Source organism: Theropithecus gelada, chromosome 2 (assembly GCF_003255815.1).
Source record: "Theropithecus gelada isolate Dixy chromosome 2, Tgel_1.0, whole genome shotgun sequence".
Lineage (NCBI taxonomy): Eukaryota > Metazoa > Chordata > Mammalia > Primates > Cercopithecidae > Theropithecus > Theropithecus gelada.
The window spans coordinates 55,575,921-55,598,883 of record NC_037669.1 but is presented as its reverse complement, the minus strand read 5'-3'; the positions used below and the strand labels follow the sequence as shown (position 1 = coordinate 55,598,883).

Genomic DNA, 22,963 nt, shown 5'->3' with positions numbered 1-22,963 from the left:
ACACATTGTAGCCTACAGGAGAGCAGAACTCACTGCAAGCAAAAAGGGGAAGAAACGCTCACAAAAGGGAAGGCAGCAGGAAAAATAATCGGGTTGGTAAGTCTTGAGAGGCTTCTGCAAACTCCAAACGTTAGCACTTGGGTTAGGGATTTTTCTTCCAAAAACTTAAGATCCTCCCTTTTTTTGCATTGTGCAATTTAATTCAATTTCTGGAATCCACAGCTATATGATGGTTTGTCACTCTGCTGGGAGAGTCTAGCAGAGGGCCTGACCCATGTAGGAAAAAGCATCAATATTTGTTGAGCAGTTACTTGGTGGCAGAGGCAACGCCAGGAGTTAAAGGCATGCAGCTTAGCAAAGCCATGCAGAGCAGGCACACTGGAGGCAGAACAGCTGGGCCACTGGCTTGTGGGGCTCTGGGCAAATTCCTAAGTCAGACTGAGCCTCAGTTTCCTGGACAGTAAAATCAGATCTCTTTGGAGGCTTTGTTATTCATTCTTTCAACAGATATTTGCTGAATGCTTACTATAGGTCTAGCACCGTTCTGGGTACAGCAATGATCAGAACTGGCACACACAAAAATCCCTGACCTTCTGAAGCTCCCGGGGCTCCATATCACACAACTCCAGGAGTTTCCACCATTCATGCTAATATTCTTAGTAAAAAGCACCGCTGGAGTAGAATGCATTGTGAATGGTGCCCCCTGGAGTTGTACGAGGCAAGAGGCCCTGGGAGAGGAAGACCAAAAATAAGCATAATAAGTATATTATATAATATCATACAAAATGTAAAGAACTATGGGAAAAAAATATTGCAGGTTAAGGGACATCAGGAATGAGAGGAGCTCTTGAAAAGATCAAAGAAGAATGCAAAGCTAAGCTTAGCACACTGTCTGGTACATAGTAAGCACTCAGTAAACAGTAGCAATTGTTATTACCCTTTTATATCCCCCAACAACCCAACAACAAAGGTATAAGCACCACCCTTTCACAGACAAAGGAGCAGAGGCTTGGATATGGGAAGTGACTTACCCAAGGTCACCAGCCTTCCAACTCAGGCTCAAAGTCTCCTGCATCCTACAAGGGGGACCAAACCCATTTCATGTGGACTTAAGGTAGAATAAGATTCATTCTGTAAAAATTGAATCAAGCACTTAAGAGTCGCTGACCACTGGAATTTCATATGCTAAGATTGTCACTAACATGTATTGGCCCCTGAGTGTCCCCTGAGATAAATGTTCCCAAATTTCTCAAAATAGGTATAGTCTTCCATTTGCTTTTATCTGAGTATATAATCAGTGATTTGGTTTGGGCTCAGAAATGAATAGGTTATCCATGTTAGTCCATCGAGGCTTCCTGGAGGACTTCATTGGGTGTCCCTAGGCAGCTTCATTGGGTGTCCCTAGGCAGGCATGGCAAGGGGAGTGAGGCGGGGCAGGATGTTCTCCTGGAGCACGCAGCGTGAGCTGGGGCCCACAGGTGGCAAAGCACAAGACCTGCTTGGAGCAACCACAGGGAGAAGTCCAACTGGTGAATCACGGGGCTTATTATAGCCTCGTGCCCGGAGGCAGGAGGTCACCAAGTTCAGAAATAGATGCCACTGGCCCGCAGCCCTTGCCATCACCCCACTGCTTCACACTTCCTCTGGACATGTTCAGGCCCTTTGCTATCCTCTTCTAACTAGTTCAAACCTGCAAAAAACCCACGTCACCTGAGAAAGATAGGCACAGAGATTAACATCCCTGCTGCAAGCCTAGATTCTTCAAGAAAAATGAGAGTTAAAACCATACGCCTTGGAGTGCAACAGACTGGATTCTCTCCTGGCTTTGCCACAAGCCTTGAGCTCATGAGAACTTGAGCAAGTGGCTCAACCTACTTGTGTGCCCACTGGTGGCAGGAACTCAGTAAATGTCAGCTATTTTCACCATTATTAAAATTTAAAATCCACAAATAGTTCTAGGAGACCCATGTGTAGGGTTCTGAGCCACGGAAATGTCACAGAAATGTCACAAAAAGCCGCATAAAACCGAGGCCCAAGATGGTGCAGCGCTCTGAGGTGACACCTGACAGAGGCTGGGGTTTGGAGGAAGTCAGATGGTGGTTTACCGTGTGGCTTTACTATGCACCAGCTGTGTGGAGGGCTCATGGAGGAATACACCTTCTCTGAGTCTTGGTTTCCTCATCTGTCGTAGGATAGTGATCCACCCATGGCACACGATCCAACATGATCATGGATTTAAAGTGCCTGGCATAGAGCAGAAGTCTCACGGACACAATTTCTTTTTTAGGGCTGTTGAAATGTGGTCCTCAATGTTGGAGGTGGGATCTGGTGGGCTAGTGTTTGGATCATGCGGGTGGATCCCTCAGGAATGGCTTGGTGTCCACCCCACGGTAATGGGTTCACAAGAGATCTGGTTGTTGAAGAGTCTGAGACCTCGTTCCTCTTCCTTGCTCCCTCTCTCACCATGTGGTATGCCTGCACCTTCCACCATGATTGGAAGCTTCCTGAGGCCTCACCAGAAGCCAAGCAGATGCTGGTGTTATGTTGGTATAGCCTGCAGAACCATGAGCCTAATAAAACTCTTTTTTTTTCTTCTCAAGATGGGGTCTCACCATGTTGGGCAGGCTAGTCTCAAGCAATTCTCCCACCTCAGCCTCCCGAAGTGCTGGGATTGCAGAGTGAGCCACCACACCCAACCAAATAAAACTTTTTTCTTTAATTACCCAGCCCCAGGTATTCCTTTACTGCAATGCAAAATGGACTAAATCAGGGCCCAGCCAAGCTGAACCTAGAACTATAGCTTGGGCTCCACAGATACCCAGATTGGAAAAAGGAAGAGAGGAAAAAAAAGAGGAAAAGGTCGGTGTCCCCTGAAAATCCATCACCACACACAATGAACCCACATCATCTGGAATCTTCTATCCCCAAGAAGACGTGGGTGTGACCTGGGCAGGCCCCGAGCACCAGGTGCTCATCCTTCCAGTCCTCCCCACAGCTCACCCCAGCCCTCCTGCCCTCCTGTGACTACTCCTCTGCGAAGCCGCTTTTCTCTTGCTGTCTGAGAACCAACTGCTATTCCCAATGTTTACTCTTCACGTAGTAGTAACAGAAACCAAATTTGTCCCCAAATAAATGTGGTAGGTGTGAGGGGAGGGCCTCTACCATGTGATTTGATCTATGCCACCCACTAAGGACAGAGAAGCCCCTGGAAGTGTTTATTCCATGTCCTTGGGGGTCACCTCCTGAATTCTTTTAGATATTCCCGAATGATACTGATAGCTAGGATGTATCAAGTTCTCTCTCCACACAAGCACAGGGCCAAGCACTCTATGTAGATTTTATCACTGATTTTTTTGCTACAGCCCCATGAGTCCAGTGTTGTAAATCATCCTTGTTTTCAAGTTGGGTAGACAGAGGCCCAGAGCAGTGAAGCAAGTTGCCCAAGATCATAAAGCTAGCCAGTAACTTAATTGCACTGAAGCCCAGGTCTGACTCATAGCAGAGCCCAAGGACTTAAACAGTGCACGATTCTATCCCGGAGGAATCAGCATAGGAATAATTGCTATCAAGGAATAACCTGTTTTTTTCATTCCCTATAATTACATTGTTTCAATACAGAGTTCAACATAAAGTTTTCCATTTAAAAAAAGAATTTGGGGTTAAAAATATAAGGAAAACATGTCACAAGTGACCACTGGTGAGGCATAAATTACAATAACAGCTGAACAATGCAAAACTCACTGAACTGGTTTCTTTTCCTGGTAGAAAAAAAAAAGGCTTCATTTGAAGAAAAAGTGGCCAGAATAGTTTTTGGTTTAAGGTACTTTTATCTTTCTGGTCAAATATGAACACCTCCCCCTTGCCGAGATGACTAATTTTGTGACATTCTCCACATTGCTACCAGCGAATGCCTCCTCGGGCAGCTCAGTGAAGAATTCTGCCCCTCAAGCCCCGCTCTGCAAAATGAAAGCAACAAGCAGAACTCAGCTAGTTGATGCCAGATTTTAATAGAATTAATAGTGATGACGACAACATGCCTAGTGTGTGTATATTGCTTTATATTTTGTGAGGCTCTTTCATATCATTTGTTGTTTGTGGTCCTCAAAATAACCCTGGGAGGGGACAGAATGGCAAGTAGGGCTGTTTTCAATCCCTGTTTCATTGCTAAGGAAATACATGGATAAGCAGAGGTTTTGATGGTACAGTTGTTTTATAACCTCAAGTGTAAGGATGACCTTTCCAACTGTGTCACAAAACCCATTCGCTGGAAAAGCTGACAAATTCAACTACAGAACAATACTTACAAAATTCTGCTTGACAAAAGCAAAGTCAAAGACCAATGGCAAGCTGAGAAACAATAGTTGCAAGACCTATCATAGGCCAAGGAATAATTTTTCTAATATCAATTCAAACAAATACTCATACGTGAATATTCACAGGAGCCCAATTCACAACAACCAAAAGATAGACACAACCCAAATGTCCATCAGTGATCAGTGGATGAATGGATAAACAAAACATGGTATATCCATATGCTGGAATATTACTCAGCCATAAAGAGAAGTGAAGTACCGATACATGCTACAGTATGGAGGAACCTTAAAAATATTATGCTAAGTTAAAGAAATACACAGATTGTATGAGTCTATTTATATGAAATACCCAGAACAGATATATCCATAGAAAATTCCATCTCTATGGTCACAGAAGAGTGGTTGCCAGGGGCTAGAAAGAGAGACGACAGGCAGTAGCTGCCTAATACGAAGTACCAAGTTTATTTGGTGATCATTAAAATGTTTTGGGACTGGGAGAGTGGCTCACACCTGTAATCCCAGTACTTTGTGGAGCAAAGGCAGGAGGATCACTTGAGCTCAGGAGTTTGAGACCAATCTAGGAATCACAGAGAGACCTCTTCGCTACAAAAAAAAAAAAAAAAAAATTAGCCAAGCATGGTGGTCCATGCTTGCGGTCCCAGCTAGTTGGGAGGCTGAGGTGGGAGAATGACTTGAGCCCAAGAGGTGGCGGGTGCAGTGAGCTGTGACAGTAGTTGCACCACTGCACTCCAGCCTGGGCAACAGAGCAAGCCTCTGAAAAAAGAAAGAAAGAAAGAGAGAGGAAAAGGAAGGAAGGAAGGAAGGAAGGAAGGAAGGAAGGAAGGAAGGAAGGAAGGAAGGAAGGAAGGAAGGGAGGGAGGGAGGAAGGAGAGAGAAAGAAAAGAAAGAAAGGAAAAGAAAGAGAGAGAGAAAGAAAGAAAGAAAAGAGAGAGAGAGAAGGAAAGAAGGAAAGAGAGAAAGAAAGAAAAAGAGAAAGAAAGAAGGAAGGAAGAGAAAAGAAAGGAAGAGAAAGAAGGAAGGAAGGAAAGAAAGAAAGAAGAAAGAAAGAAGGAGGGAGGAAGGAAAAAAGAAAGAGAGAAAGAGAAAGAAAGAAAGGAAGGAAGAGAGAGAGAGACAAAGAAAGAAAGGGAAAGAAAGAAAGGAAGGAAGGAAGGAAAGAAAGAAAGGTAGGTAGGTTTTGGAACTAGACAGAGGTGACAGTTGTACAACATCGTGAATGGACTAAATGCCACTGAATTGTACACTTTAAAATGGTAAACTTTATGTTATGTGAATTTGACCTCAACAAAAAATAACTACTAACAGAAAAGAAAGTTTCTACAAATCTATGAGAATAATGCCAACAACCCAGTAGAAAAATCAGTTAAAGATATAAACAGCAGCTCACAGAAAGGGGAATACACATGAAATGTTAGCCCACCTCACTCACAATGAACATAAGTCAGGCATGACTGGAAACACGGGCTCTAACAATGCCCACAGGACACTGTGTCTTCCTCCCACTCTCCATTCTGCCTCTGTATGGTGGCAGGCTCTCCCTGTAAGATGGCAAAGATGGCCCCCAAAACCCCCAAGCTTACATTCTCACAGGTTGGCAATCCCGGCAAGGAAGGCAAAGCCTCTCCCAGAAGTTCCAGCAAAAGTTTTGGAATGGTCAACTGGCCCCTGCTGGGGCCCCAGCTATCCCTGAACCAATCGCTGGAGCCAGGCGTGTTCTGCTTGGCCAGGCCTGGAGCGTGGGCTTGCCCTGGCATTTTGGGATGGGGTCAGTCCCAAACAATCCGGCCCTAAGAGGTGAGCCCCAGGAGCTCCCAAAGGAGGATCAGGGTGCTATTCCAGGAGGAGGAGGCTGGGCAAAGTCAACACATGTCTGCTACAAAAACAATGTGGAAAAGAAGGAAGATGGAGTAATAACAACTTGAAATTATCCAGCTTTGATGCTTATAAAGCATCTTCTCATTTAGTATCATGATCCTCATACAGTCCTTTGAGATAGGTTATATTTTTCCCATTTTACAGATGAGGAAATGAAGGCACAGGGAGGCTGAATGACTTTTCCAGCATCCCATGGCTCACAACAAATGGGAGAGCTGGGCAAGAAATCAAGACACCTGACCCTGCATCTGGTGTTTGTTCTTTCATCCACCCAGGTACCAGGCTCTACCGAGAGCACACAGGAACCTCATAGGCCTCACACATGCTCTGCTCATCAGTCCCCACTTCCTTAGGAAAGGATGGGAAATCAGTCTCTTGGCCATCAGGACCTGTCACTGAGCTGCTGGGCAATGCTGCAGAGGTCCTCTGGCTTTCCAAGAACATTCCCATTACTCAGCCCACCTGTCCCCGTGTGCATCCAAGGACTGAACAGCTTCAGTGACAGCAATTCACAGCTGAGCCCCAGATTCTAATTCTGCAAGAACAGAAGGAAAGACTTCAAACACCCAAGCCCTTGACTACATTGCTAGCAAAGTTTGCTCATTTCCAATGATGACAGGGAAGGCTTTAAATGTCTCCCACTGTGGAGGAGACCTCTGGCTCTGCAACTGCCTGGGAGAGTCTAGGTCCCTGATGGAAAGTTAGCTGGCCCTGTGGACATGCACCTAAACCACGTCTTAAAATCTAGCTTAAAGCTTACACTTTGAGAAGCAGAGTAACAAGAACAGATTCTAGAGCTGATATTTGCAGCATGGCTTCCACCAGCTTTAAGGGAACATTTGTTCCTCTGATGAAACCTTAGTCTGATGCACCTTTCCAGCCATTCACTCCCCATCCCTCATCCACTCCTCCCCAGGGGAGAAAAAGTGACTTAGCTGATTGGTAAATTTGGGAGAGACTAAGTTCACACATTAATCTTCTTTTCAGCTCTGCCTGCATTCTGCCCCTGTGGAGGAGACCTCTGGTTCTGCAACTGCCTGAGAGAGTCTAAGTTGGTGATGGAGACTTAGCTGGCCTGGTGGACACATACCTAAACCATGTCCTGCAATCTAGCTTAAAGTTTACACTTTAAGAAACAGAATAACAAGAATAGATTCTAGAGCTGAGTTTAAAGCCTGGCTCCACCACCAATGAGCTGTGTGACCCTGGGCAAGTTGTTAGCTGGCACCCAGTAAGTGCCACATAAGCATCTGTTAAATACAAATCTCCATATGTCTACTTCCTTTATCTATTTCTCAGTTAGTTCAGAACGTAAATGGGAAAGAAAGGTGTTATATATTGCCCCTATGAAAGTCCAACACAAAAGAATTTACGCCTTATTTTTTTTAATTCTAAGGCATGAGATATGCAATGGATTGAATGCTTATGTCCCCCTAAAATTCATGGGTTGAAGTTCTTACTCTCGATGTGATGCTATTTGGAAATGGGTTTCTGGGAGGTAATTAGGGTTAAATGAGGTCATGAGGGTGGGGCCCTTATGATGGGATTAGTGCCCTTTGAAGGAAGACACCAAAGCAAGCTCTCTCTCTTTCTCTCTGCCCTATGAGGATACACTGAGAAGATGGTCATCTGAAAGCCAGGAAAAGAGACTGCACCAGAACCTGACCATGCTGGCACCCTAATCTCAGATTTCCACCCTCCAGAACTGTTAGAAAATACATTTCTGATTTTTAAGCCCCAAGTGTGTGGTATTTTATTATGGCACACTGAGCTAACGCACTCAGGTTAGGAAGCCTAAAGAATGGTTGTTTGAAAATAATAATAACAATGTGAAAAAGAAGGGTATAGGAAAAGAAAGTGGTCTGCCAAATGCTATGAATAGATGATTTTTACGAATTCATTTACTCGCTCATTAACAAAATATATCTTTTTTTTTTTTTTTTTTTAAGACAGAATCTCACTCTGTCATCCAGGCTGGAGTACAGTGGCACGATCTCGGCTCACTGCAACCTCCACCTCCCAGGTTCAAGGAATTCTCCTGCCTCAGCCTCCCGAGTAGCTGGGATTACAGGCACCCACCACCACACCTGGATAATTTTTGTATTTTTAGTAGAGACGGGGTTTCACCATCTTGGTCAAGCTGGTCTCGAACTCCTGACCTTGTGATCCACCCGCCTTGGCCTCCCAAAGTGTTGGGATTATAGGCATGAGCCACCGTGCCTGGCCTGGACAAAATATATCTTAAGCACTTGGTATAGTCTAGGCATTGAGATACACACAATCATGAACTGGACAGAAATAGTCCCTACTGTTGCGAAGACCTCAGTTTAATGGAAGAGACTAGTAAACAGGCAATTGTAATTCAACATGATGGAAAAGTATAGGGTCCCATGGGATCTCATGTAAGGGCATTTGACCTAGACTTGGAAACACAGAAGCAGTTTCTTGGAGGCGAAAATTTCTAAGCTGAGCTTAGAAACACAGAGTTGGAGAGAGCCCACCCAAGTAGGGGAGGGAAAGTATTCCCAGCTAAGGGAACTGCATGAGCCAACGGGACAATTGGTGTAGCTGAAGCAGAGTGCCAGGCGGAGAGTGGTAGAGGTGATGCTGGACAGTAACATGGGCTGAAGCGTGAGGAGCCTCCTAGGCTGTACTAACAAGCTCAGAGTTTCATCTGGGTTCCCCCAGGAGCGCTGAAGGGAACTGACATCAGATTGGCCTTTGAGGAAGGCAACTCTAGTGGTAGAGTGGAAACCAGACTAGAACAGGCAAGAAAAGGAGCTAGAAAATATTTTGAGAGACAAAGGTGGGTTAGACAAGATGATGCCACATACCATCGTACTGAAAAGACTGGGCACTTTATAGACACTAGCTCTCTGTATACTCATATCGGTGGCACCACATACTGGGTGCTATCATTGTCCCCTGTATTTTCAGATGCAGAACTGAGCTACAACATGAATACTGCCTCCCTCTAGGGTTAGCTATTGCCTTTTCTCCGTGATCCCAAGGCCCCGTCTTCTCCCACCTGAACAGCTTTAGGAGCTCCCTACTGGTCCCTCTGTCTCTGCTCGTGCTTCCCTCCTATTTGCAATCAACCCTGGAACCAGAGTGAGCTTTTCACATGTGAATCAGATCATAACACTTTCCTGTGGGCAGTCCACGATGTCTTCCCTGCACTTAGAGTTGAATGCATGCTTCTCCCCATGAGGCCATGGGATTGGGCATCCGCCTCGCTCCTGAGCCCATCTCATGCTTCTCTCCCTCTTGCTCCCTACTCCAGGCCATGCTTCACCTACTTATATTTCCGCAGTGCTCCCAGTACTTTCTATTCATTCAGATCCTCCCCGGGTCTTGGCTCCTGCGTTGCCTTCTCAGACAGGCCCACCCAGACCACCCTATCCAAAAAACAACTCCAGCACATTTCACTGTTTCATTATTTTAATAGGGCTACCACATTTGAAGTTATCTTATTTACTTACTTTTGGTGGGGGCAGTGGGTAATTTTTTCTTTTTTTTTTAGAGAGAAGGTCATGCCCTGTCACCCAGGCTGGAGTGAAGTGACACGATCACGGCCTTCTGCAGCCTGGACCTCCTGGGCTCAAGCAATCCTCCCACTTCAGCCTCCCAAGTAGCTGGGACTACAGATCGTACTGAAACACCAGGTGTGACCTGAAACACCAGGTGCCCAGCTAATTTTTTTATTTTTTTGTAGAGATGGCGGTGGTCTCACTGTATTGCTCAGGCTGGCCTCAAATGCCTGGGCTCACGTGATCTTCCTGCCTCGGCCTCCAAAATGCTGGGATTACGGGCATGAGCCACCACGCCCAGCTACATATTTGTTTGTTCACTTAATGACTATTTCCAGACTCTCCACACCCCACCTCCACTAGACCAATGTGTCTAAGAGAATATTCTGCATTGGTGAAAATTTTCTGTACCTGCACTGTCCAATACGATTGTCACTAGCCCCAGGTGGCCATTGAGCACTTAAAACGTGGCAAGTGTGACTGCAGAACTGAATTTTTAGGTTGGTTTCATTTAATGAGTTTAAATCTAAATAGCTGGAGGTCGGAGGTAGGGCTGGCAAGATGGCCAAACAGGAACAGCTCTGATCTGCAGCTCCCAGCAAGACTGAGAAGGTGGGTGACTTCTGCATTTCCAACTGAGGTACCCAGTTCATCTCATTGGGACTGGTTAGACAGTGGGTGCAGCCCATAAAGGGCAAGCAGAGGCAGAGTAGGGCGTTGCCTTATCTGGGAAGCACAAGGGGTCAGGGAACCCCCTCCCCTAGCCAAGGGAAGTCATGAGGAACTGTGCCATGAGGGACAGTGCTATCCAGCCCAGATACTATGCTTTTCCCATGGTCTTCGCAACCCACAGTCCAGGAGATTCTTTTGGATGCCTACACCAGGGCCCTGGGATTCAAGCGTAAAACGGGGTGGCCATTTGGGCAGACACTGAGCTAGCAGCAGCAGATTTTTTTCATGCCCCAGTGGTGCCTGGAATGCCAGAGAGACAGAATCATTCACTCCGATGGAAAGGGGGCTGAAGGCAGGGAGCCAAGTGGTCATGCTAAGTGGACTTCACCCCCATGGAGTCCAGCAAGCTAAGATTCACTGTCTTGAAATTCTCACTGCCAGCACAGCAGTCTAAAGTCAACCTGTCATGCGATTGTCACTAGCCCCAGGTGGCCATTGAGCACTTAAAATGTGGCAAGTGTGACTGCAAAACTGAATTTTTAGGTTGGCTTGGTGTGGGGAGTGGCATCCACCATTACGGAGGCTTGAGTAGGTGGTTTTCCCCTCATAGTGTAAACAAAGCCACTGGGAAGTTCAAACTAGGTGCAGAACCCACTGCAGCATGGCAACGCCGCTGTAGCCAGACTGCCTCTCTAGATTCCTCCTCTCTGGGCAAGGCATCTCTGAAAGAAAGGCAGCAGCCCCAGTCAGGGGCATATAGATACAATTCCCATCTCCCTGGGACACAGCACCTGGGGGAAGGGGCAACTGTGGGCGCAGCTTCAACAGACTTAAATGTTCTTGCCTGCCAGCTCTGAAGTGAAGATTCACAGCTCTGAAGTGAAGAAATCACAGAGAAATCTCTCTGAAGAGAGCAGAGGTTCTCCCAGCATAGTGCTTGAGCTCTGCTAAGGGACAGACTGCCTCTTCAAGTGGATCCCTGACCCCTGTGCCTCCTGATGGGGAGACACCTCCCCACAGGGGTTAACAGACACCTTATACAGGAGAGCTCCAGCTGGCATCTGGCAGGTGCCCCTCTGGGACAAAGCTTCCAGAGGAAGGAGCAGGCAGCAATCTTTGCTGTTCTGCACCTCCACTGGTGATACCCAGGCAAACAGGGTCTGGAATGGACCTCCAGCAGACCTGCAGAAAAGGGGCCTGTTAGAAGGAAAACTAACAAACAGAAAGCAGTAGCATCATCAACAAAAAGGACACTCATGCAAAAACTCCACCCAAAGGTCACCAACATCAAAGACCAAAGGTAGATAAAGCCTTGAAGATGAGGAAAAACCAGAGCAAAAAGGTTGAAAATTCCAAAACCCAGAATGTCTCTTCTCCTCCAAAGGATTAAAACTCCTCACAAGCAAGGGAACAAAGCTGGATGGGAAATGAGTTTGACAAGCTGACAGAAGTAGATTTCAGAAGGTGGGTAATAACAAACTCCTCTGAACTAAAGGCGCATGTTCTAACTAAATGCAAGGAAACTACGAACCTTGATAAAAGGTTACAGGAACTGCTAACTAGAATAACCAGTTTAGAAAAGAACATAAATAACCTGATGGAGCTGAAAAACACAGCACAAGAACTTCGTGAAGCATACACAAATATTAATAGCCAAATGAATCAAGTGGAAGAAAGGATATCAGACATTGAAGATGAACTTAATGAAATAAGCATGAAGATAAGATTAGAGAAAAAAGAATGAAAAGGAATGAATAAAGCCCCCAAGAAATATGAGACTATGTGAAAAGACCAAACCTACATTTGATTGGTGTACCTGAAAGTGACAGGGAGAATGGAACCAAGCTGGAAAACACACTTCAGGATGTTATCCAGGAGAACTTCTCCAACCTAGCAAGACAGGCCAACATTCAAATTCAGGAAATACAGAGACCACCACAAAGATACTCCTCAAGAAGAGCAACCCCAAGTCACATAATCGTCAGATTCACCAAGGTTGAAATGAAGGAAAAAATGTTAAGGGCAGCCAGAGAGAAAGGTCGGGTTACCCACAAAGGGAAGCCCATCAGACTAACAGTGGATCTCTCTGCAGAAATCCTACAAGCCAGAAGAGAGTGGGGGCGCATATTCAACATTTTTAAAGAAAAAAATTTTCAACCCAGAATTTCACATCCAGCCAAACTTCATAAGCGAAGGAGAAATAAAATCCTTTACAGACAAGCAAATGCTGAGAGATTTTGTCACCACCAGGCCTGCCTTACAAGAGTTCCTGAAGAAAACACTAAATATGGAAAGGAAAAACTGGTACCAGCCACTGCAAAAACATACCAAAATGTAAAGACCATCAACACTATGAAGAAACTGCATCAACTAATATGCAAAATAACCAGCTAGCATCATAATGACAGGATCAAGTTAACACATAGCAATATTAACTTTAAATGTAAATGGACTAAATGCCTCAATTAAAAGACACAGACTGGCAAATTGGATAAAGAGTCAAAACTCATCGGTGTGCTGTATTCAGGAAACCCATCTCACGTGCAAAGACACACATAGGCTCAAAATAAAGGGATGGAGGAAGATTTACCAAGCAAATGGAAAGCAAAAAAAAAACAACAACAACAACAAAAAAAACAGTGGTTGCAATCCTAGTCTCTGATAAAATAGACTTTAAACCAACAGAGATCAAAAAAGAAAAAGAAGGGCATTACATAATGGTAAAGGGATCAATGCAACAAGAAGAGCTAACTATCCTAAATATATATGCACCCAATACAGGAGAATCCAGATTCATAAAGCAAGTTCTTAGAGACCTACAAAGAGACTTAGACTCCCACACAATAATAGTGGGAGACTTCAACACCCCACTGTCAATATTAGACAGATCAATGAGACAGAAAATTTACAAGGATATTCAGGACTTGAACTCACCTCTGGACCAAGCAGACCTAATAGACATCTACAGAACTCTCCACCCCAAATCAACAGAATATACATTCTTCTCTGTACCACATAGCACTTATTCTAAAATTGACCACATAATTGGAAGTAGAACATTCCTCAGCAAACGCCAAAGACGGAAATCATAACAATCTCTCAGACCACAGTGCAATCAAATTAGAACTCAGGATTAAGAAGTTCACTCAAAACCACACAACTACATGGAAACTGAGCAACCTGCTCCTGAATGACTATTGGGTAAATAATGAAATTAAGGCAAAAATAAATAAGTTCTTTGAAACCAATGAGAACAAAGATACAACATACCAGAATCTCTGGGACACAGCTAAAGCAGTGCTTAGAGGGAAATTTATAGCACTAAATGCCCACAGAAGAAAGCAGGAAAGATCTAAAATTGATACCCTAATATCACAGTTAAAAGAACTAGAGAAGCAAGAACAAATAAATTCAAAAGCTAACAGAAGACAAGAAATAAATAAGATCAGAGCAGAACTGAAGGAGATAGAGACACAAAAAACCCTTCAAAAAAATCAATGAATCCAGGAGCTGGGTTTTTTTTTTTAAAAATTAACAAAATAGATAGACTGCTCGCCTGGCTAATAAAGAAGAAAAGAGAGAAGAATCAAATAGACACAAGAAAAAAAATGATAAAGAGGATATCACCACAGATCCCAGAGAAATATGAACTACCATCAGAGAATACTATAAACACCTCTATGCAAATAAACTAGAAAATCTAGAAGTAATGAATACATTCCTGAACACACACAACCTCCCAAGACTCAACCAGGAAAAAGTCGAATTTCTGAATAGGCCAATAACAAGTTCTGAAATTGAGGTGTAATTAATAGCCTACCAACCACAAAAAGCCCAGGACTAGACAGATTCACAGCTGAATTCTACCAGAGGTACAAAGAGGAACAGGTACCATTTCTTCTGAAACTATTCCAAACAATAGAAAAAGAGGGACTCCTCCCTAACTCATTTTATGAAGCCAGCATCATCCTGATACCAAAACCTGACAGAGACACAGCAAAAAAAGAAAATTTCAGGCCAATATCCCTGATGAGCATAGATGCAAAAATCCTCAATAAAATACTGGCAAACCGAATCCAACAGCACATTCAAAAGCTTATCCACCACAATCAAGACGGCTTCATCCCTGGGATGCAAGAGTGGTTCAACATATGCAAATCAATCAATGTAATCCATCACATAAACAGAACCAATGACAAAAACCACATGATTATCTCAATAGATGCAGAAAAGGCCTTCGATAAAATTCAACATCCCTTCATGCTAAAAACACTCAATAAACTACATATTAATGGACTGTATATCAAAATAATAAGAGCTATTTATGACAAACCCACAGCCAATATCATACTGAATGGGCAAAAGTCGGAAGCATTCCCTTTGAAAACCTGCACAAGACAAGGATGCCCTCTCTCACCACTCCTATTCAACACAGTATTGGAAATTCTGGCCAGGGTGATCAGGCAGAAGAAAGAAATAAAAGGTATTCAAATAGGAAGAGAGGAAGTCAGATTGTCTCTGTTTGCAGATTACATGATTGTATATTTAGAAAATCCCATCATCTCAATCCCAAAAACTCCTTAAACTGATGAGCAACTTCAGCAAAGTCTCAGGATACAAAATCCATGTGAAAAAACCGCAAGCATTCCTATACACCAATAAAAGACAAACAGAAAACCAAATCATGAGTGAACACCCATTCACAATTGCTACAAAGGGAATAAAATACCTAGAAATACAACTTACAAGGGATGTGAAGGACCTCTTCAAGGAATACTACAAACCACTGCTCAAGGAAATAAGGGAGGACACAAACAAATGGGAAAACATTCCATGCTCATGGATAGGAAGAACCAATATAATGAAAATGGCCATACTCCCCAAAGTAATTTATAGATTCAGTGCTATTCCCATCAAGCTACCATTGACTTTCTTCACAGAATTAGAAAAAAAAATACTTTAAATTTCATATGAAACCAAAAAAGAGCTGGTATAGCCAAGACAATCCTAAGTAAAAAGAACAAAGCTGGAGGCATCACGTTACCTGACTTCAAACTATACTACAAAGCTACAGTAACCAAAACAGTATGGTAATGGTATCAAAACAGATATATAGACCAATGAAACAGAACAGAGACCTCAGAAATAACACCACACATCTACAACCATCTGATCTTTGATAAACCTGACAAAAACAAGCAATGGGGAAAGGATTCCCTATGTAATAAATGGTGTTGGGAAAACTGGCTAGCCATATGCAGAAAACTGAAACTGGACCCCTTCCTTACACCTTATACAAAAATTAACTCAAGATGGATCACAGACTTAAATGTAAGACATAAAACCATTAAAACCCTACAAGAAAACCTAGGCAATACCATTCAGGACATAGGCATAGGCAAAGACTTCATGACTAAAACACCAAAAGTATTTGCAACAAAAGCCAAAATTGATGAATGGAATCTAATCGCTTCTGCACAGCAAAAGAAACTACCATCAGCGTGAACAGGCAACCTACAGAATGGGAGAAAATTTTTGCAATCTACCCATCTGACAAAGGGCTAATATCCAGAATCTACAAGGAACTTAAGCAAATTTACAAGAAAAAAATGAACAACCCCATCAAAAAGTGGGCAAAGGATATGAACAGACACTTCTCAAAAGAAGACATGTATGCAGCCAACAAACATATGAAAAAAAACCCATCATCACTGGTCATTAGAGAAATGCAAATCAAAACCACAATGAGATACCATTTCACACCAGTTAGAATGGTGATCATTAAAAATTCAGGAAACAACAGATGCTGGAGAGGATGTGGAGAAATAGAACACTTTTACACTGTTGGTGGGAATCCAAATTAGTTCAACCATTGTGGAAGACAGTGTGGTGATTCCTCAAGGATCTAGATCCAGAAATACCATTTAACCCAGCAATTCCATTACTGGGTATATACCTAAAGGATTATAAATCATTCTACAATAAAGACACATACATACATATGTTTATTGCAGCACTATTCACAGTAGCAAAGACTTGGAACCAACCCAAATGCCCATCAATGATAGACTGGATAAAGAAAATGTAGCACATATACACCATAGAATGCTATGCAGCCATAAAAAAGAATGAGTTCATGTCCTTTGCAGGGACATGGATGAAGCTGGAAACCATCGTTCTGAGCAAACTAACACAGGAACAGAAAAACAAACACCACGTGTTCTCACTCATAAGTGGGAGTTGAACAAAGAGAACACATGGTGGACACAGGGAGGGCAGCATCACATACCAGGGCCTGTCAGGGGGCGGGGGCAAGGAGAGGGATAGCATTAGGAGAAATACCTAATGTAGATGACAGGTTGATGGGTGCAGCAAACCACCATGGCACATGTATACCTACATAACAAACTTGCACGTTCTGCACATGTATCCCAGAACTTAAAGTATAATAATAATTTTAAAAATCTAAATAGTCATATGTGGCAAGGGGTCATTGTTTAGGCAGAGCCACCTAGAGTACCTGCTCTAAGCAGGAGCTGTGTCTGTTCTTGTATCCCCAGTGCATACAACTATGCCTGACATATAGTAGGTGATCAATAAACATTCCTTATGTGAGAGAAGAAAAATACAAACAAATGAAATCCCTTCTGACCATCTCTCAGCTCTGCTCCCCACTCTCACTGGAGGCCCTGAGGCCTCCTTCCATCCGGTTTTTGTTTTTGTTTTCAGCACTGACCTTAGGCATTTGGCAGAAACACCAGGTGCCAGGGCAGCAGAGTCAATTACTCCCTCCACTGCACTCCATTTGGAGGCAATACCCCCTGTGAGGAGGTGGGATGGTAATGAGGCCTTACCAGGCCCCAATAAATGCTGCAGCTGTTTCCTATGCAGTCATTTGGGCTTTATGGAATGTGGAAGTGAGTGGCTTGGCCTATAAATCCATGTGAATCGCTTTGTCTATTCCTCCTCCTCCTCCTTTGTGTAATGTTGGAAGGCACAGAAGGGAGAACCAAGTCAGTGTTAGGTCAAGAAACTGAATTCAATTAAAGTGTTATTTGGACCCAATCTCTTTTAGGAAATGAACTCAGCATCGGGCTGAATAATATACATTTTGCAAGTAAGGGTTCCTCCTGGACTCCATTTAAGTAGAGAAAGATAATTCAGAACAGACATTCAGTCTGGTCTTGTTTCTACCTAGCGAGGATTTAGGATATCTACATTATCCCACAGCAATAAGACTTCTACTTCTCCCTGTAATGGCCCCAAATGATGATTGAGAAAGATATAGCTCCCAAGGCCTCTGGAAAATACCTTGTTAATTGTGCCCAGGATTAGTTGGGAAAACAGCAGACAGAGATGCTTTCAGATATTAACAAACATGGGACAAAAACCAGAAATGATGGTTGAAAGATGAGGTCAACTACAAAAGTGGCTCAAGTCGAACTTCCCAGAGAGTTCATGCTGTGCCATATGCAGTGGTTTTAGTTGGGGTCTGTTCTGGATGCAGTGGGTTCATTTGGGGGTTGTTCCGGATGCCGTGGGTGTAGTTGGGGGCTGTTCTGGATGCCGTGGGTTCATTTGGGGGCTGTTCTGGATGCTGTGGGTGTAGTTGGGGGCTGTTCTGGATGCAGTGAGTGTGGCTGGGGGCTGTTCTGGATGCTGTGGGTGTAGTTGGGGCTGTTCCGCACGCAGTGGGTGCAGTTGGGGGCTGTTCTGGATGCAGTGAGTGTAGCTGGGGGCTGTTCTGGATGCTGTGGGTGCAGTTGGGGGCTGTTCTGGATGCAGTTGGTGTAGTTGGGGGCTGTTCTGGATGCAGTTGGTGCAGTTGGGGGCTGTTCTGGATGCAGTGAGTGTAGCTGGGGGCTGTTCTGGATGCAGTGGGTGCAGTTGGGGGCTGTTCTGGATGCTGTGGGTGTAGTTGGGGGCTGTTCTGGATGCAGTGGGTGCAGTTGGGGGCTGTTCTGGATGCAGTGAGTGTAGCTGGGGGCTGTTCTGGATGCAGTGGGTATAGTTGGGGGCTGTTCTGGATGCTGTGGGTGTAGTTGGGGGCTGTTCTGGATGCAGTGGGTGCAGTTGGGGGCTGTTCTGGATGCAGTGGGTGCAGTTGGGGGCTGTTCTGGATGCTATGGGTGCAGTTGGGGCTGTTCCGCATGCAGCGGTTGCAGTTGGGTTTGTTCTCGAGGATGTGAAGAACACTTTGGGGCCTACTCTGAGAAGCTAAGTCCTGCTCTTATCATGAAGGGACAATAAATGCAACCATTGTATTTCCCAGGTCACACCTCTGAGAACTGCCAGTCACGTGGTCTCAGATGTATTTTCTCTGGTGCTTAGAAATTGTCCTTCTAAGGACAATGTCCTTCTAAGCACAAAGACTGGGGAAGTCTTTGTGTTACAGCAGGGGTAAGGGGTATATCCCCATATGCTGTCTGGACAATAGACAAGCTTCTGAATATCAGGTGCCCTAAAAATTATAATAATTGGAATAATAGTTGCCATTTAGGAAGCCCCAACAAGGTGCTGTTTTCTGTGCAAGGCCATTTTCTACATTACCTCAGGGAATCCCCATGACAACTCTAAGATACCTACAGCTATTGCCGTTTTACATGTTAAAAAGGGTTGAGGGGATACAGAAGAGTTAAACCATCTGCCATGCTGGGGAGACCCCTGTGGAAGGAAGCAAGGATGGCCTCAGACCAACAGGAAGCAAGGACCCAAGGCCCTTATCCAACAACCCAGGAAAAACTGAATCCTGCCACCAACCATGTGAGTCAGCCTGGAAGCAGATCTGCCACGGACAGAGCTATATCCTCCCCAGATTCACATGTTGAAGCCGTAACTCCCAATGTGATGGCATTTGGAGACAGGGTCTTCAGGAGATACTTAGGGTTAGATGAGGTCATGAGGTTGGAGCCTGAGGATGGGATTAGTGCCCTTATAAGAAGAGACCAGAGAGGAGAGTCTCTCTCTCTCTCTCTCTGTCTGACTCTCTCTCTCTTCCCCCCCCCTTCCCCCTCTCTCTCTCTGCCATATGAGGACACAGTAAGGAAGCAATTGTCTATAAACCAGGAAGAGACAGCCTTCACCAGAACCTGGCCATGCAGGCACCCTGACCTCTAAATTCAGACTGAGAAGCTCCAAAGTTGTAACAAAAGAAATGTCCGCTTTTTAAGCCACCCAGTCTATGACATCTTGTTTTAGAAGCCTCGGGAGACTAAGACAGGATCATTCTAGTTAAGCCTTTATATGAGACCTCAGCACCAGGCACCAGCCAACACGTCAAAGGCAGTCTTGTGAGAGACCCACAAGCAGAGGACCCAGGTAAGGCACACCTGGATTCCTGATCCACAGAAACTCTGAGATAATAAATGTGTGGGTTTTTTCAAGCTGCTGAGTTTAAAGGTAATTTGCTACACAGCAATCAATAACTGATACATCACACAACCCGGAAGAACCTCAGCTCTGATTCTAAATCAAGTCACACTGGTCCCAGAACCCACTCATTTTTGCGCTACATCACACAGAATTTCATGTTCTCTTCCTTCCTTTTCCCCAGAAGTTCTGATATAGGTGCCTCTTGCTCCCTGAGATGTCCAGCACTGTCCCTTTTCCTACTGCCCTGTCCACCATGAAGAAGAACAGAACCATGCCTGCTCCAGGAGGCAGCGCCACAGAGTGGAAAGAGGGCAGAATTTGGAGTTAGGTGATTAGGACTGGAATCTCAGTGTTGACAGAACACGCCCACTGTGTGACCTTGGGCAAGTCACTTCCCCAATCTCTGGATGCTCCCAGGTCATATCTTGAAAGGTCATTTCTTGAAAGGTCATTTCTTGCAAGATGAATAGAAAGCCTTTGTGTGGAGGGCTATACTCTGGGGAGTATATGCTTGTGGATAAAGTCCCTTCTCCTCTTTCGGCCTAACAAATGTCATCTCAGAGCAAGAAAGAAAAGTCAATAGGCACTTCCCAAGGAGGACCAAAGTCACGCCTGCCAGTCTGGAGTCCACCAGTGGACACAGTGCTTCCCAGCAGTGCTGTATTATGAGGCAAGAGGAGGGTCCTTGTTCAACCAAAACCAGAACCAAGGACCCAAACAATGTCTCCCACAAAGCCACATAGTGATCTTTCCTTCAGGATGTCTCCCCTAACACTGGCACATCCGTGTCCGCCCACCTAGACTTCTCGACACCAACTCTTATTTGGGAACCACAAGCGCCAGCCTTCTGTGTCATTTGCCTGGATAAAGTTCTTATTCACCTGCTATAAATGAGACAAGGTTTATTTGTAAATCTTCCCACATACAATTGAACCTCTCCACCCAAACACATTTCCAGCATCCTCATGCTATGTGAGGATGAGAGGGAGTAAGGAGGCCTTCCACAAATGTGGCCAGGCTGAGAAACAGTTATCCCAAGAGAGGGCAAAAGCCCAAGGAGGCCACATCTACCCTCATTTCTACACTTGAATACCACACCAGTTTCTCCTACTCTGAATAAATTAACTCATTACCTGTCATGGCATAGTCATGTTCCTAACAAGCTGTCATGTCATATGAAAAAGTAGAATACAAAAATGTGGGAAGGAAGGAAGGAAGAAAGGAAGGGACAGAGGGAGGAAGGAAAGAAGAAGGAAGGGACAGGGGGAGGAAGGAAAGAAGGAAGGAAGGAAGGAAGGAAGGAAGGAAGGAAGGAAGGAAGGAAGGAAGGAAGGAAGGAAGGAAGGAAGGAAATCATAAGGAAATGGTTCTCAAATACTGCTGTATCAGGAACATCTGGAGGGCTTCTTAAACCACATGGCTAGTCTACAACCCCAGAGTTTCCGATTCGGTAGGTCTGGAGTGGGGCTGAAAAATTTGCATTTCTGGGTTCTGCTGAGGTTGCTAGTCTGGAGACTAGACATTGAGAACCACTGTAAGAAAATATACCAAGATTCGGTGGTCACCTATAGGAAATAGGTCGGAGCACAGTTGTTTTGAATGCTGCATAATACTATTCTGCATTGTGTAATATTGATAATAAAAGCATACATATTTTATAATTAGAAAAATCACATTAGTAGTATTATGGAAACAAAAAAGTCATTCTTTACATATATGTGTATCAAAAGAGTCAATCCTCTCTGCTTCCTTTAATCTAAAATTCAAAAATAGACAACACTAATCCATGGTGATAGATATCAGAACAGTAGTGGCCTATGGGGGTGAAGATTGACCAGAAAGGGTCACAAGGGAACCATGTGGAGTAATGGAAATGTTTACCTTGACTGGCATGGTAGTTACCCAAGTGCATACACTTATCAAAACTAATTTACTTGTGCATTTAATATCCATGTTTCTCTCTATCAAATTTAACTCGAACAAACTCACTGTGATCAACAAAAAAAGTGCCGTTTTTATATACATACACATAATACAAATATTATATACACAATACCTATAATCATAACTGTGTAAAATTGATATGTACAGATGGATATTGACCAGATAATAACACAGCAAGTGAAAACAAGTAATTCAGAAGGGAGGTTGGAGTTTCATACTTACTTTTTTCATTTTTACTGTTGTTATTTAAGCAAGAGATTTTTTTTTTTTTTTTTTTTTTTGAGACGGAGCCTCACTTTGTCACCCAGGTGTGGTCTCGGCTCACTGCAAGCTCCGCCTCCCGGGAGCTTTCTCCTGCCATTCTCCTGCCTCAGCCTCCCAAGTAATTGGGACTACAGGTTCCTGCCACCACGCCTGGCTAATTTTTTGTATTTTTAGTAGAGACAGGGTTTCACCATGTTAGCCAAGATGGTCTCGATCTCCTGACCTCGTGATCCACCCGCCTCGGCCTCCCAAAGTGCTGGAATTACAGGCGTGAGCCACCGCAGCTGGCCGAGATTTTTTTTTTTTTAAGTCAACTCCTATTCATGCTTCTGGTACTGTTTTGTGCTACCTTTCCAGGAAATGTCTTACTTCTGGTACCAATAACTGCTGAAGACAAAAGCGGAAGACTGGTACAGCATACATGTGTGTGCTGTGCTGCTCAGATCCCCCTGCAGAGGATTTTTGTTTTGTTTTGTTTTTTTTATTGCCTGGGCTTTTGGACTAAGGCACACCCTCCCTCAAATGCCTAAAGTGTTGGCTATCAGCCGGGCCCGGTGGCTCAAGCCTGTAATCCCAACACTTTGGGAGGCCAAGGCGGACATATCACTTGAGGCCAGGAGTTCAAGACACCCTGGAAAACATGGTGAAATCCTGTTTCCACCTGAAAATACAAAAATTAGCCAGGCATGGTGGCACGTGCCTGTAATCCCAGCTACTTGGGAGGCTGAGGCACAAGAATCACCTGAACCAGGAGGGCAGAGATTACAGTGAGCTGAGATTACACCACTGCACTCCAGCCTGGGCAACAGAGAAAGACCCTGTCTCAAAAAAAATAAATAAAGTGTTAGCTATTGAGGACTCGTAGCTAAAACACTCCTCAAGCATTGTCCTGAGCCAAGGAGCATTATCTCACCCCAGATCATTCTCCCTCCCCAGGACAGCCTGTGTCCGAGGACCGTGAGGCAGAAGATC

At 44.3% G+C, this 22,963-nt stretch overlaps 1 long non-coding RNA gene across 1 annotated transcript; it reads left to right on the top strand.

Annotated features, from left to right (window-relative positions):
- The first annotated feature begins 30 nt into the window (after positions 1–30).
- On the top strand, positions 31–7,948 carry LOC112618437. The gene is made up of 3 exons (XR_003118082.1): positions 31–96; positions 7,197–7,440; positions 7,817–7,948. It is a non-coding gene; the product is annotated as an uncharacterized LOC112618437 (long non-coding RNA).
- The last annotated feature ends 15,015 nt before the right edge of the window (positions 7,949–22,963 follow it).